Genomic DNA, 12,225 nt, shown 5'->3' with positions numbered 1-12,225 from the left:
CTTGAGCTATGCTTTCCCTGTCACGAGGCCAAAAGTTATAAATAAAGTTCCGATCACGATGTACTAAATGCATAGGATAGAACTTTTGATGAAATTCCAATTTCAACCGATTGTAGCCCCATGATCCAGTATCATCACATAGCCTATACCATGTCAACGCCTTATCCTTCAAAGATAAAGGAAAGACTTTCTTCTTTACCTCATCCTCGGGCAAACTTGCAAGCTTAAATAAACCACAAACTTAATCTACATATATCAGATGCAAGTTTGGATGTGAAGATCCATCTCCTGTGAAAGGATTAGCCAACAGTTTCTCAAGCATACCCGAAGGAATTTCATTAAAGATATTTTCAGTAGGTACCTCAGGTTGAGAAGCAACTCCTTGTGCTTCCGTTCGTGGTGAAGATACCCCAAACAAACTCCTCAAAGGAAAAGTTTCCATAGTGACAAGTGACAATAAATTTCAGCATAGTATAACTGTTTCCTTACCAATTTCCACTTACCAAAGGCGCTTCACTCCCCGGCAACGGCGCCAGAAAAGAGTCTTGATGACCCACAAGTATAGGGGATCAATCTAGTCCTTTAGATAAGTAAGAGTGTCAAACCCAACGAGGAGTAGAAGGCTCTGATAAACGGATTTCAGCAAGGTAATAACTTCAAGTACTGAAAGTAGCGGTAACAACTGATTGTGTAGCGAGGTGAAACATAGCGAGCAAAAAGTAACAAGTAACAAGTAGTAGAAACGGTGCAGCAAGTGGACCAATCCCTTTTTTAGCAAGGGACAAGCCTGAACAAAGTCTTATAGGAGGAAAAACGCTCCCGAGGACACACGGGAATTTCTGTCATGCTAGTTTCATCATGTTCATATGATTCACGTTCGTTACTTTGATAGTTTGATATGTGGGTGGACCGGCGCTTGGGTACTGCCCTTACTTGGACAAGCATCCCACTTATGATTAACCTCTCTCGCAAGCATCCGCAACTACAAAAGAAGAATTAAGACAAAGTCTAACCATAGGATTAAACTAGTGGATCCAAATCAGCCCCTCACGAAGCAACACATAGATTGGGGTTTAAGCTTCTGTCACTCCAGCAACCCATCATCTACTTACTACTTTCCAATGCCTTCCTCTAGGCCCAAATATGGTGAAGTGTTATGTAGTCGACGTTCACATAACACCACTAGAGGAAAAACAACATACAACATATCAAAATACCAAACGAATATCAAATTCACATGACTATTATTAACATGACTTATCCCATGTCCTCAGGAACAAAAGTAACTACACACAAGACATAATCATAATCATGATCAGAGGTGTAATGGATAGCATCAAGGATCTTAACATAAACTCTTCCACCAAGTAATCCAACTAGCATCAACTACAAAGAGTAATCAACACTACTAGCAACCTTACAAGTACTAATCGGAGTTGCGAGACGAAGATTAGTTACAAGAGATGAACTAGGGATTGGAGAGGAGATGGTGTTGATGAAGATGCCTCCCCTCCGACGAGAGGAGTGTTGGTGATGACGATGGCGACGATTCCCCCCTCCGGGAGGGAAGTTTCCCCGGCAGGATCGTCCTATCGGAGCTCTAGATTGGATGTGCTCCAGTTCCGCCTTGTGGCGGCGGCGAAACCATGAAAAAGCTCCCTCTTGATTTTTTCTGGACCAGGACGCTTCATATAGCAAAAGAGGGGGCTAGTGGGCCGTCAGGGAGCCCATAAGCCCCCACTCCGCCACCAGGGGGTGGCGGTGTCAGGGCTTGTGGAGCCCTGGTAGCCCCCCTCCGGTAGTTCTTTCGCCCAATATTTTTTATATAATCCAGAAAAAATCCACGTAACTTTTCAGGGCATTTGGAGATGTGCAGAATAGTGGACTAGGATTTGCTCCTTTTCAAGTCCAGAATTCCAGCTGCCTGAATTCTCCCTCTTCAAATAAACCTTGCAAAATAAGAGAGAAAAGGCATAAATATGGTACCATAAGTAATATAACAGCCCAAAAAGCAATAAATATCAACATGAAAGCATGATGCAAAATGGATGTATCAGTAATTTCATTCCTTCATTTCAGAAAGTTATGCACAGTTGCATAACATGTCTTTCTGTGATATGCCAATCCCATTGGTTGTCCAAACCCCTGGTAGTAAGTGGCAAACCTCCAGGATAACCTATGACAATGAAATTCTAGTAGACATGCTAGTTTTTCTAGCATCCTTGATAGCCCTGAAATCTTCGGATATCAATAGCATCTTGGGTATGGACTGGATGTCAGCACATTATGCCAAGATTGATACTCATTCTAGAAATGTTCAGCTTACCCATCCCTCGGGTGAGATAGTCAATGTCTCTACTCGAGTAGCCAAATGCCAACTCTATTCCCTCAATGCCAACCCTCTTCCAGAACTTGAAGACATTCCGGTAGTCCGTGACTTCTCAGATGTTATTCCAGAGGAACTGCCAGGAATTCCACCTGACAAAGATGTAGAGTTTGTGATAGACCTTGTTCCGGGAACCGTTCCAATAGCCAGAAGACCTTATAAGATGGCACCCCTCGAGCTAGCCGAACTTAAGAAGCAACTAGATGAGGCCTTGAATAAAGGTTTCATTCGTCCTAGCTCTTCTCCTTGGGCTTGTCCCGTCCTCTTCGTCAAGAAGAAAGACGGAACGGATCAGATGGTTGTAGATTATCGACCAATTAATCTGGTCACCATAAAGAACAAGTATCCGCTCCCCGGGATTAACGATCTGTATGATCAGCTCGCTGGATCCTCAGTCTTCTCCAAAATGGATTGGAGGTTGGGATACCACCAAATCAAGATCAAGAATGGGGACATTCCAAAAACGGCTTTTGTCACTCGTTATGGCCAATACGAGTACACTGTCATGTCCTTTGGTTTAACCAATGCCCCAGCCACCTTCTCTCGCTTGATGAATTCAATCTTCATGGAGTATTTGGATAAATTCGTCGTAGTATACCTCGATGATATTCTCATCTACTCGAAGAACGAACAAGAACATGTCGAGCATCTAAGGTTGGTATTGATGAAACTTCGAGAGCATCGCCTTTATGCCAAGTTTTCAAAATGTCAATTTTGGTTAGCAGAAGTGACCCATCTAGGCCACGTAATCTCTGGTAAGGGTATTGTTGTCAATCCCGAGAGAGTTCAAGCTATCCTTGATTGGACTCAACCTGAATCGGTTAAGCAAGTTAGGAGTTTTCTTGGTCTAGCGAGCTATTGTCACCGCTTTGTCAAGAATTTCTCCAGGGTTGCAAAGCCTCTAACTGAACTCCTCAAGAAAGATAAAAAGTTCGAGTGGACACCACAGTGTGAGCATAGTTTTCAGGAACTGAAAAGACGCCTGACTTCCGCACCTGTGTTGCTACCACCAGATTTCTCTAAGGACTTTGTTATCTACTGCGACGCCTCGCGACAAGGATTAGGTTGCATTCTCATGCAGGATCGTCATGTGATTGCATACGCATCCTGATAGTTGCGTCCACATGAGGATAATTATCCTACACATGATCTTGAGCTTGTAGCTATAGTCCATGCACTTAAAACCTGGCGACATTACCTTCTTGGTTATCGTTGCGGAATATTCACTGATCACCAAAGTCTGAAATATATCTTCACCCAGCCGGATTTGAATCTCACGCAAAGACGGTGGGTTGAGTTGATCATGGATTACGACTTAGGGATAACTTACACCCCGGGGAAGGCAAATGTTATGGCCGATGCACTAAGTCGTAAGTCTTATTGTAACAACCTGATGCTACAACGAGGTCAACCACATCTCTATGAGGAATTTCGGAAGTTAAATCTTCACATTGTTCCTCAGGGATTCCTTTCTACCCTGGTGGCGAAGCCTACTCTTAGGGATCAAATCATAGCCGTGCAGGCATATGATAAGGGTATATCCCGGATCAAGGAGAATATTGCTAGCGGAAGCGCTAGGGATTTCTCTATCAATGAGCAAGGTGTTGTGTTCTTTCAGAACCGTCTAGTGGTTCCAAAGAGCAAACGTCTGTGGCAATTGATCCTTAAGGAGGCTCATGATTCTCCTCTCACCATTCATCATGGTAGTACTAAGATGTATCAGGACCTACGCCAGAGGTTTTGGTGGACTAGGATGAAGAGAGAAATTGCTGAGTTCGTTGCTAACTGCGACGTTTGTCGTCGAGTTAAGGCAGAACATCAAAGGCCTACTGGCACCCTTCAACCTTTAGCTATTCCTGAATGGAAATGGGATAAAGTCAGTATGGATTTCATCACCGGATTTCCCAAGACCAAGAAAGGAAATAATGCTATCTTTGTGGTCATTGACCGTCTTTCCAAAGTAGCTCATTTTCTTCCAGTTCGTGAGAGTATAACAGCTAGCAGAGTTATATATCTCTCAAATAGTGCCTCTTCATGGTGTTCCTCTGGAGATTAATTCAGACCATGGAAGTATCTTTACTTCTCGCTTCTGGGAGAGTTTTCAGAATGCCATGGGGACTCACTTATGTTTTAGCACTGCTTTCCATCCTCAATCAAGTGGTCAAATAGAAAGAGTGAATCAAGTCCTAGAAGATATGCTCCGAGCTTGTGTTATATCGTTCGGTATGAATTGGGAGAAGTGCCTTCCATTCGCCGAATTTGCATATAACAATAGTTATCGATCAAGCTTGGGCAAAGCTCCTTTTGAAGTTCTCTATGGACAAAGATGTCGAACACCTCTTAATTGGTCAGAAACCGGAGAGAGGCAACTCTTTGGTCTGGATATGATCTAGGATGCAGAAGAGCAAGTTCGCATTATTCGTGAAAAGTTGAAAACAGCCCAGTCTCGTCAAAAGAGCCAATATGATCATCATCATAAGGCTGTGACCTTTGAAGTTGACGAGAAGGCTTACCTTTGGGTTACACCTTTGAAGGGTACCCATCGATTCGGTATCAAGGGCAAGATGGCTCCTCATTATATCGGTCCTTTTCGCATTCTTGCCAAACGAGAAGAAGTTGCCTACCAATTGGAACTTCCTCCGCATCTCTCCAAGGTTCATGATGTATTCCACGTCTCGGAACTCAGGCGTTGCTTCTCGGATCCTATCCGCGAAGTGGACCACGAAACGCTTGATCTCCAAGATAACCTTTCATACCGAGAATACCATGTGCGTATTCTTGATCAAGCTGAGCGTACCACTCGACGTCGTAACCTCAAGTTTCTTAAAGTTTAGTGTTCAAATCATTCTGAAAAAGAAGAAACATGGGAAAGAGAGGACCGTCTCCGACTTGAGTATCCCGCGCTATTCCCGACGACTTCCAAATCTCGGGACGAGATTCTTTTGAGTGGGGGTGAGTTGTCACATCCCTGGATTCCCTGTTAGGGTTTAACACCTTGTGTTCATGTCTTCTTTCTTTGCATTCAAGAAATGGAAATAAACTCAAAAGAAGTGGTGAAATCCAAAGCAAAACCCTAGCCACTCCTTATTCAAAATAAATCCAACCATTGTCAAAATCAATGAATCCAAAATGGCCATTAGAAAAGTTCATCTTTTCTGTAAAATGTTGAAAACAAAATATCAGAGATGAAACTTATTTTCAAACTACTTTTGGCATTTTAAATTTAAGTAAAAAGCTACTGAAATCAATTATATTTTTGGTTTCAAATATTTTAAAGTTTCCAAAAATGTTGAAAACTTTATGAGTGGTTGGAAATATTCCAACTAACACACTGGTATTTTTCAAACTATTTTTAGTAATAGTTTGGAGCCAAAAACAAACGAACAAATATTAGAAAGAATAAAACACAAACAGAAAAGAAAAGAAATGCAAAAAACCTTACCTGTCGCTCACCTGGCCCAGGCCCAGCTGCTCCCCGTCGTCTTCCTTGCCAGCGAGCAGCAGGAGGTGGCCGCCGCTCGTTCCGGCGCGGCCACACACCTGTGCGTGTGCCTGGCCGCCGCGTCGCGCTGGCGCGAAGGGGGATAAGCTCCCCGAAGTCATCCCCGTGCTCATCCCCTCGCCATTCGCCCCTGCTCTCTTCTCCTCTCGGCCGCCATGACCGCAAGCTTGAGCTCGAGCTCGCCGTCGCTCTAGCCCCTCTCCCTCTCACCTGAGCTGCGCGTTAGCTTCGTCGTGATCCTCTGAAGCTCTCCAGCCAGTCGCTCGACGCCGAGAAGCTCTGAAACGCCGTGACGCCATCGTCTTCCTCCTTGGGTCACCGGAGCTTGCCTTTGTCGTTCTCCCTCCTCAAGCCATCCCCGAGCCCTCTCTCGACGCCTCTGCACTCCCCGTGAGCTCAGGGTTCTTTCCCCCAAGTTTTCCCCCTCGAGACCTTCCTCTAGGCCCCGATTCCACCGGAGCCCGACGAGATCCGCCGCGGGACCTTGTCGCCGGTAGCTCTCCGGTGATCGGTTGGTCCATCTAAGGCCACCAATGGCTTCAGTGCATCATGTAGATGCCGTAGGAGCCCAGCCCCGCGTGTGATGCCCTCTATTTAGATGACCCCGATGATACCCGAGCTTCGGCCGCCGCCAAGCTCGTCGCCGGCGTCATCTCCAGCCATCTTAGCCTCGGTTCTTTGCAGAAATGGAACTACGGTTGTGTGCTGGTTCGTTTGGTGCCCTCCGCCATGCATTTGGTCATCGGAGATGCATTTCCGAGCCCCTCTGCCGTCTCTGTGGTCGCCGGAGGCTCACCGCCGGCGAGATCGACCTCGCCGCCTGTGGATCTGACTCCCCTGAGTCACTGGCATGTGGGGCCAGCCCCTTGGCTAATTAAGTTTAGGTTAATAAAAATAATAAATTAAACAAAAACCTAAACAGACACTGACATATGGGTCCAACCCTGTTAATTAGGTAATTAAGTTAAATTTAAACTAAAAACTGGCCAGAGTCACTTACCAGTGCGTCCCACTGGTCAGGTTTGACTTTCAACGGCTAGTTGGACCTGCTGATGTCATGTTGATGCAATAAAGACTTTTCTGTTTAAAAATAATTCCAAAATAAGTTCAAAACTTTGGAAATTCATAGAAAATTGAATATAATTCCAAATTTGATAAATAATATATGTAAAAGGATCAGAAAAATTCAAGGAATCCAATGGTGCTATTTGCATGCATGAAAAACAAAGTTATGAAACAACATCAGGTCAAATCAATTAAAAGAATTTGATAAATTATAATTCAAATGATATTTGAATTATGATTTCAAATCAAGATCACCCCAAAGGGTTCTGCTAGTCATTTCAAACCATGCTACATTGCATTTCATGCATCATTTTGTTGCATATGTTTGATATTGATTGATTGTTGTTATTCCGGTAGGCTCCGCCCCTCCGGATACGTCTGATTATCCGACTGACGGATATCACCCCTCTGCTGAGCAACAAGGCAAGCAACCATTTTGATCATCCCGATAAATCCCATGTTCTTGCTCCTGCTCTTATTTATTGCATTAGGTCAAAATGCTTTCAATGCTTTCACCACGTTAGTTGAACCCACTTCCTTTGCATGACCTGTCCTTGTCACAGTAAATAGCTGAACCTTGCAACCTAGCATACCTGATAGATGCTTGAGCCATGATGTGCCTTATACTGCTATGCATGCTACGCTTAGAGTTGTGTATGGTCTGTCATCTGGGCGATGAACAGGATCATGAGAATGTGTTCAGTTAGTAAAGGTTGTGTGTTGAACCTGTTTTGGTAAAGGTACCAGTGAAAGGCTATGTAGGAGTACATGGTGGGTTGTTTCATTGGAACCGTCCTTAGAAACTGAGTTCCGTGTATGTAATACAAGACTAGATACTACCACACGTTGGGATACTTAATTGACCCTCTCGACTTATTAATCGCCTAATACTCGGTCTAGGAGTTGCAAGTAGTTTCTGGTGTTTATAGTCATGCTGGAGGCCGTGCGTAGCGCTGACCTTACAGGTGGGCTATGATGCGGTAGGCAGTGGCACGGTGTACCAAGTGGCACCCGGATGGTGGGCTTGGGAACCCTGCGCACATCGTTTGGGGCTGTGGCGGAAACCTCGGCCGGACTTCCGTGCGGGTTACCCTCAGATAGGTGATAGACCTGGACTAAGTATTAGCGTGGTTAACGGTCGTGGCCGACTCCCTCGCTGGGCTTTCGCTTGAAGGTTGCCGAGGTGCATGACGTGCACATGGCGATAAGTGGCGAGAGCGTGTGTGAAGAAGTACACCCCTGCAGGGTTATGATCTATTCGAATAGTCGCGTCCGCGGATATGGACTACTTGGAAACATATGTTGTTCATAGATAACTATAATGGCTACTCATAAAATTGTCAAGATAAGTGTGAGTGTTGTGGACGGCATTTCCAGGATATGGAGACGGAATGATTCCACGATGGAGTATTGTGGTGGTGTTAGTGGACTCGTGTGCGAGAAATCAAAGTTGTCAAAACTATTTAAAAATGCAAGTTCTCTAGCCAAGAGTCAACTGCTGGCTTTCCGCATGAAACCCCACAACTCTTTGTTGATACGTTGCATGAGTAGATAGATTATCCTAAAGTCTTGCTGAGTACTTTTGTACTCACGTTTTCTTAATAAATTGTTGCAGAGGTTGTTAATGACCCTAATGAAGGGTTCTACCTAGACGTCGACGACGACGAGTAGCTGGTATCCCACCTACGATCTGGCCCTAGGTTGGGTCTGTAGATAGCCAGGCCATGTGCCTTTATCTTTCCATCTGTTTGTACTCAGACAATTTGAATCTTCCGCTGGCTTGTAAGACTTGTGTGTATGTCTTGAGATGATGGGTCGTGAGACCCCTATCTGTGTAATATTATGTGTGAGGCCCTTCCGAGCCTTCTAAATAAAGTTTGTATGTTTATGGTTATGTTGTGATGCCATCGATGTATCTATGCATATCGATATGCCATGCATACGTGTGTTGTACTTGATATGTATGGGGTTCGAATACCTAGTTGTATGCCTTAGTAGCACTCCTTATGGGGAAATGCCCCTTTGTGATTCCATCGAGCCATGGTAGTTCGCTACTGCTCCGGACACATTGGTTGACCGGCATGTGTCCTTCCTAGCTGTTGTGTCTGTCCCTTTGGGAAATGTCACGCGTTGTAATGGAGTCCTTGTAGCTTGCTACGACTCGTCTACACTCGCTGATGACCGACACCTGCTTTGCTCGGTCATGTATGCTTGTCCCTGTACGGAACTGCCACTTTAGTTTATGACTAGACATGTCGATCCGGGTTCTTTGACATTGGATTGCTAGCGACACAATTGCATACGCGAGTCAAAAGGCGCAAACGGTCCCGACTAAGGTAAGGCTGCAGCCGTGGGGATAACCGTGCGTGAGACCGCAAAGAGATGCGATGTGTTACAGGATGGATTCCTATGGCTTAGGATCGAGGTCCCGACATTGTTGTACAATGTACCCCACTGGATAGAAATGCAATATGAAGTAGCACTCACATTCTTGATTGGTTTGAGCTGAATTTTGGAGGAGATGAGCTATTTGGGCATATGGATGCACTGTGAAAAATTTCATACGATTTGAGTACACCAAAGTGGTACTTCCTTCACAATGCACTTCTCTAGATAAAAACTAAGAAACATTCTAGAGAAAGATTGGCTCAATTAATGGATCCCAAATTTGGTGTAGAGAGGTTATATAGGTAGGAGAAGGTCCTCTTAAATTTTCAACAATAATGAAGCAATATAAAATATAGTTGCTTCACAAACTGAAAATATGACTAGAAACTAAGATTTGATGCTCGGCTCACATGGATGATGGAATGATGCTCCAATCCGGAGGAGAGATATTATATGAGCATATGTAGGTCATGTACAAATTTCAAACCATTTGGATATGCCTAGCTAGTACCTCCTTCACAAAGTTCCTTTTTGGGAAGAAACTTTGGAAATTAGCTGAGGAATATTTTCTAGGCAAATGAAGTTGAATTTTGGCATGATACCATAATGTGGTTAGTAAAGAGTCAAAAAAAGTTTTGAGGGCGAACAAGAATATAGAAATGACACTTCCTTCACAAAGTACCATTCAAGACAGAATAGGAAAAGGAATATCCTTGAATTATTTTTGAACTAGACAATGAAGGATTTTGACATATTTGAGGAAGATATGACCCAAATTGTATGAATGAGAATTATTTGGGAATTTTGGGAGAGAAAGAAATATAGGTTGCTTGACAACCTAGAGCAAATAGGGTTATTCCTTTAATAGAAAAAGGAATGTTCCCAAGAAAAAGAATATCAGGATAGGTCCAAAATGGGAAATGACATGGTCTTGGGAAGGTTTTGAGGATGACAAGCCACTTTGGAGACGAGGAAGAGATGATCCTCCCAGGTTTCCAGACCACAGAGCCACGAAAAAGCAATTTCAAATAAAATCTTAAAGAAATTCAAAAGAAAAAGAAAGGTCCAAAATCCAGGGTGTCACAGCAACCCATCATCTATTTGTTACTCCAGAATGACTTTCCTTAGTCCCATAACATGGTGAAGTGTCATGTAGTCAACATTCACATGACACCACTAAGAGAAGTAACAACATACATATCATCAAAATATCGAACGAATAGCAATTTTATATGATTACTTATAACAAGACTTCTTCCATGTCCTCGGGAACAATAGTAACTACTAACACCTCATCAACATGTTCAAGATCAGAGGTATCATAATGATGATTAAGGATCTGAACATAATATCTTCCACCAAGTAATCCAGCAAACATCAACTACAAGATGTAATGAACACAACTAGTAATCCACAGGTACCAATCTGAGGTTTTGAGACAAAGATTGAATACAAGAGATGAACTAGGTTTGGAGATGAGATGGTGTTGGTGAACATGTTGATGAAGATTGGTCCTCCCACGAAGAAGGAAGCGTTGGTGATGGCGATGGCTTCGATTTCCCCCTCCCGGAGGGGAATTACCCCGATATAATCTCTCTGCCGGAGAGCAAAAGGGCCTCTGCCCAGGTTTCCGCCTCGAGACGGTGGTGCTTCATCCCGAAAGGTTGATTATGATTTTTTTTTCTAGATCAAAACACACCATATAGGAGAAGAGGGGCGAGAGGGCCTCTAGGGGGGCCACAAACCATCAGGGCACGCCCAGGAGGGTGGGCACGTCCCGTGGCTTGTGGCCAGCAGGTGGGCTCCCTCTGGTATATTTTTGGCCCAATAACTTTTAAATATTCCAAAAATTTCTCCGTGAAGTTTCACGTCATTTGGAATCTGTTGATTTTTCTTCCTTTTTCTCGATTTTCCGGTCGAGAATTCCAGTTTTCACTTATTTTCCTCTTTGTGATGTACCTTGCATATTCAAAGAGAAAGGGCATACGAATTGTATGATAATAAAAAATAATGAAAAAGAAAAACACAAATATCAATAAATAATCATGATGCAAAATGGACGCATTAGGTCTCCATTTGCAAAAAGAGAATTTCTACAACATGAACTTTATTGTAAAAACACTGCAATATGACTCTTGTTGCAAAAGGATTATGCAATCGATCTTTGAAATTTCTACAACAAAACTTTTGTTGCAAAAAAGATTCTGCGACAAGACCTCTCTTATAAAAAATTAAAAGGTATAAGCTTATATGATCTTTAAAATTTGTGTAATAAGACATGTGTTGCATAAAAAAGTACATACTCATGTTATTGCAACAAACGAAATGTTGTAGAGGGTCTTCTTCAACACCACTTTTGTTGCAAAAGGGTGGCTGCTTAGGTGGGTAGATAGAACGAGTGTTAACGTGTTCATCTAATGATTAACGAGGCGACGAATCTCTTTTCATTATCCACCGACCGATACATAACACCATCCTTAAATAACCGCACAAAAAAGAGCTTAAAAAACCAAACGTGCTTGCATGTGTCCAACTGCTGCTAGCAATTTTTACGATGGGACGAACTAACATGTGGTTTGATGGTTAGATGGACTATGATATTTCAGCTTACCAGTGTTTAAGTCTCGATGCTCACATTTATTTTTGAACTTATTTTAGAATTTCGGCATTGCGCATTCAATGGAGGAGACATTTCCACAGATTTAAGATGATATTTATAAAAATAGGATATACGTGTGTGAATTTATAGAGGTAAGTATATATCCGTGTATATGAATGATTGCGTATGTACCGTGTTTAAAAAATAAATACCGTGATGGGCCACTGCTCGATCTGGACAGCTGATTTACTATCCAACGGTGCACGGAAGTTGCTATCCCAAGCA

The sequence above is a fragment of the Hordeum vulgare genome, chromosome 3H (assembly GCF_904849725.1).
Source record: "Hordeum vulgare subsp. vulgare chromosome 3H, MorexV3_pseudomolecules_assembly, whole genome shotgun sequence".
NCBI classification, from domain to species: domain Eukaryota; kingdom Viridiplantae; phylum Streptophyta; class Magnoliopsida; order Poales; family Poaceae; genus Hordeum; species Hordeum vulgare.
Note: the sequence above shows the minus strand (reverse complement) of the source record.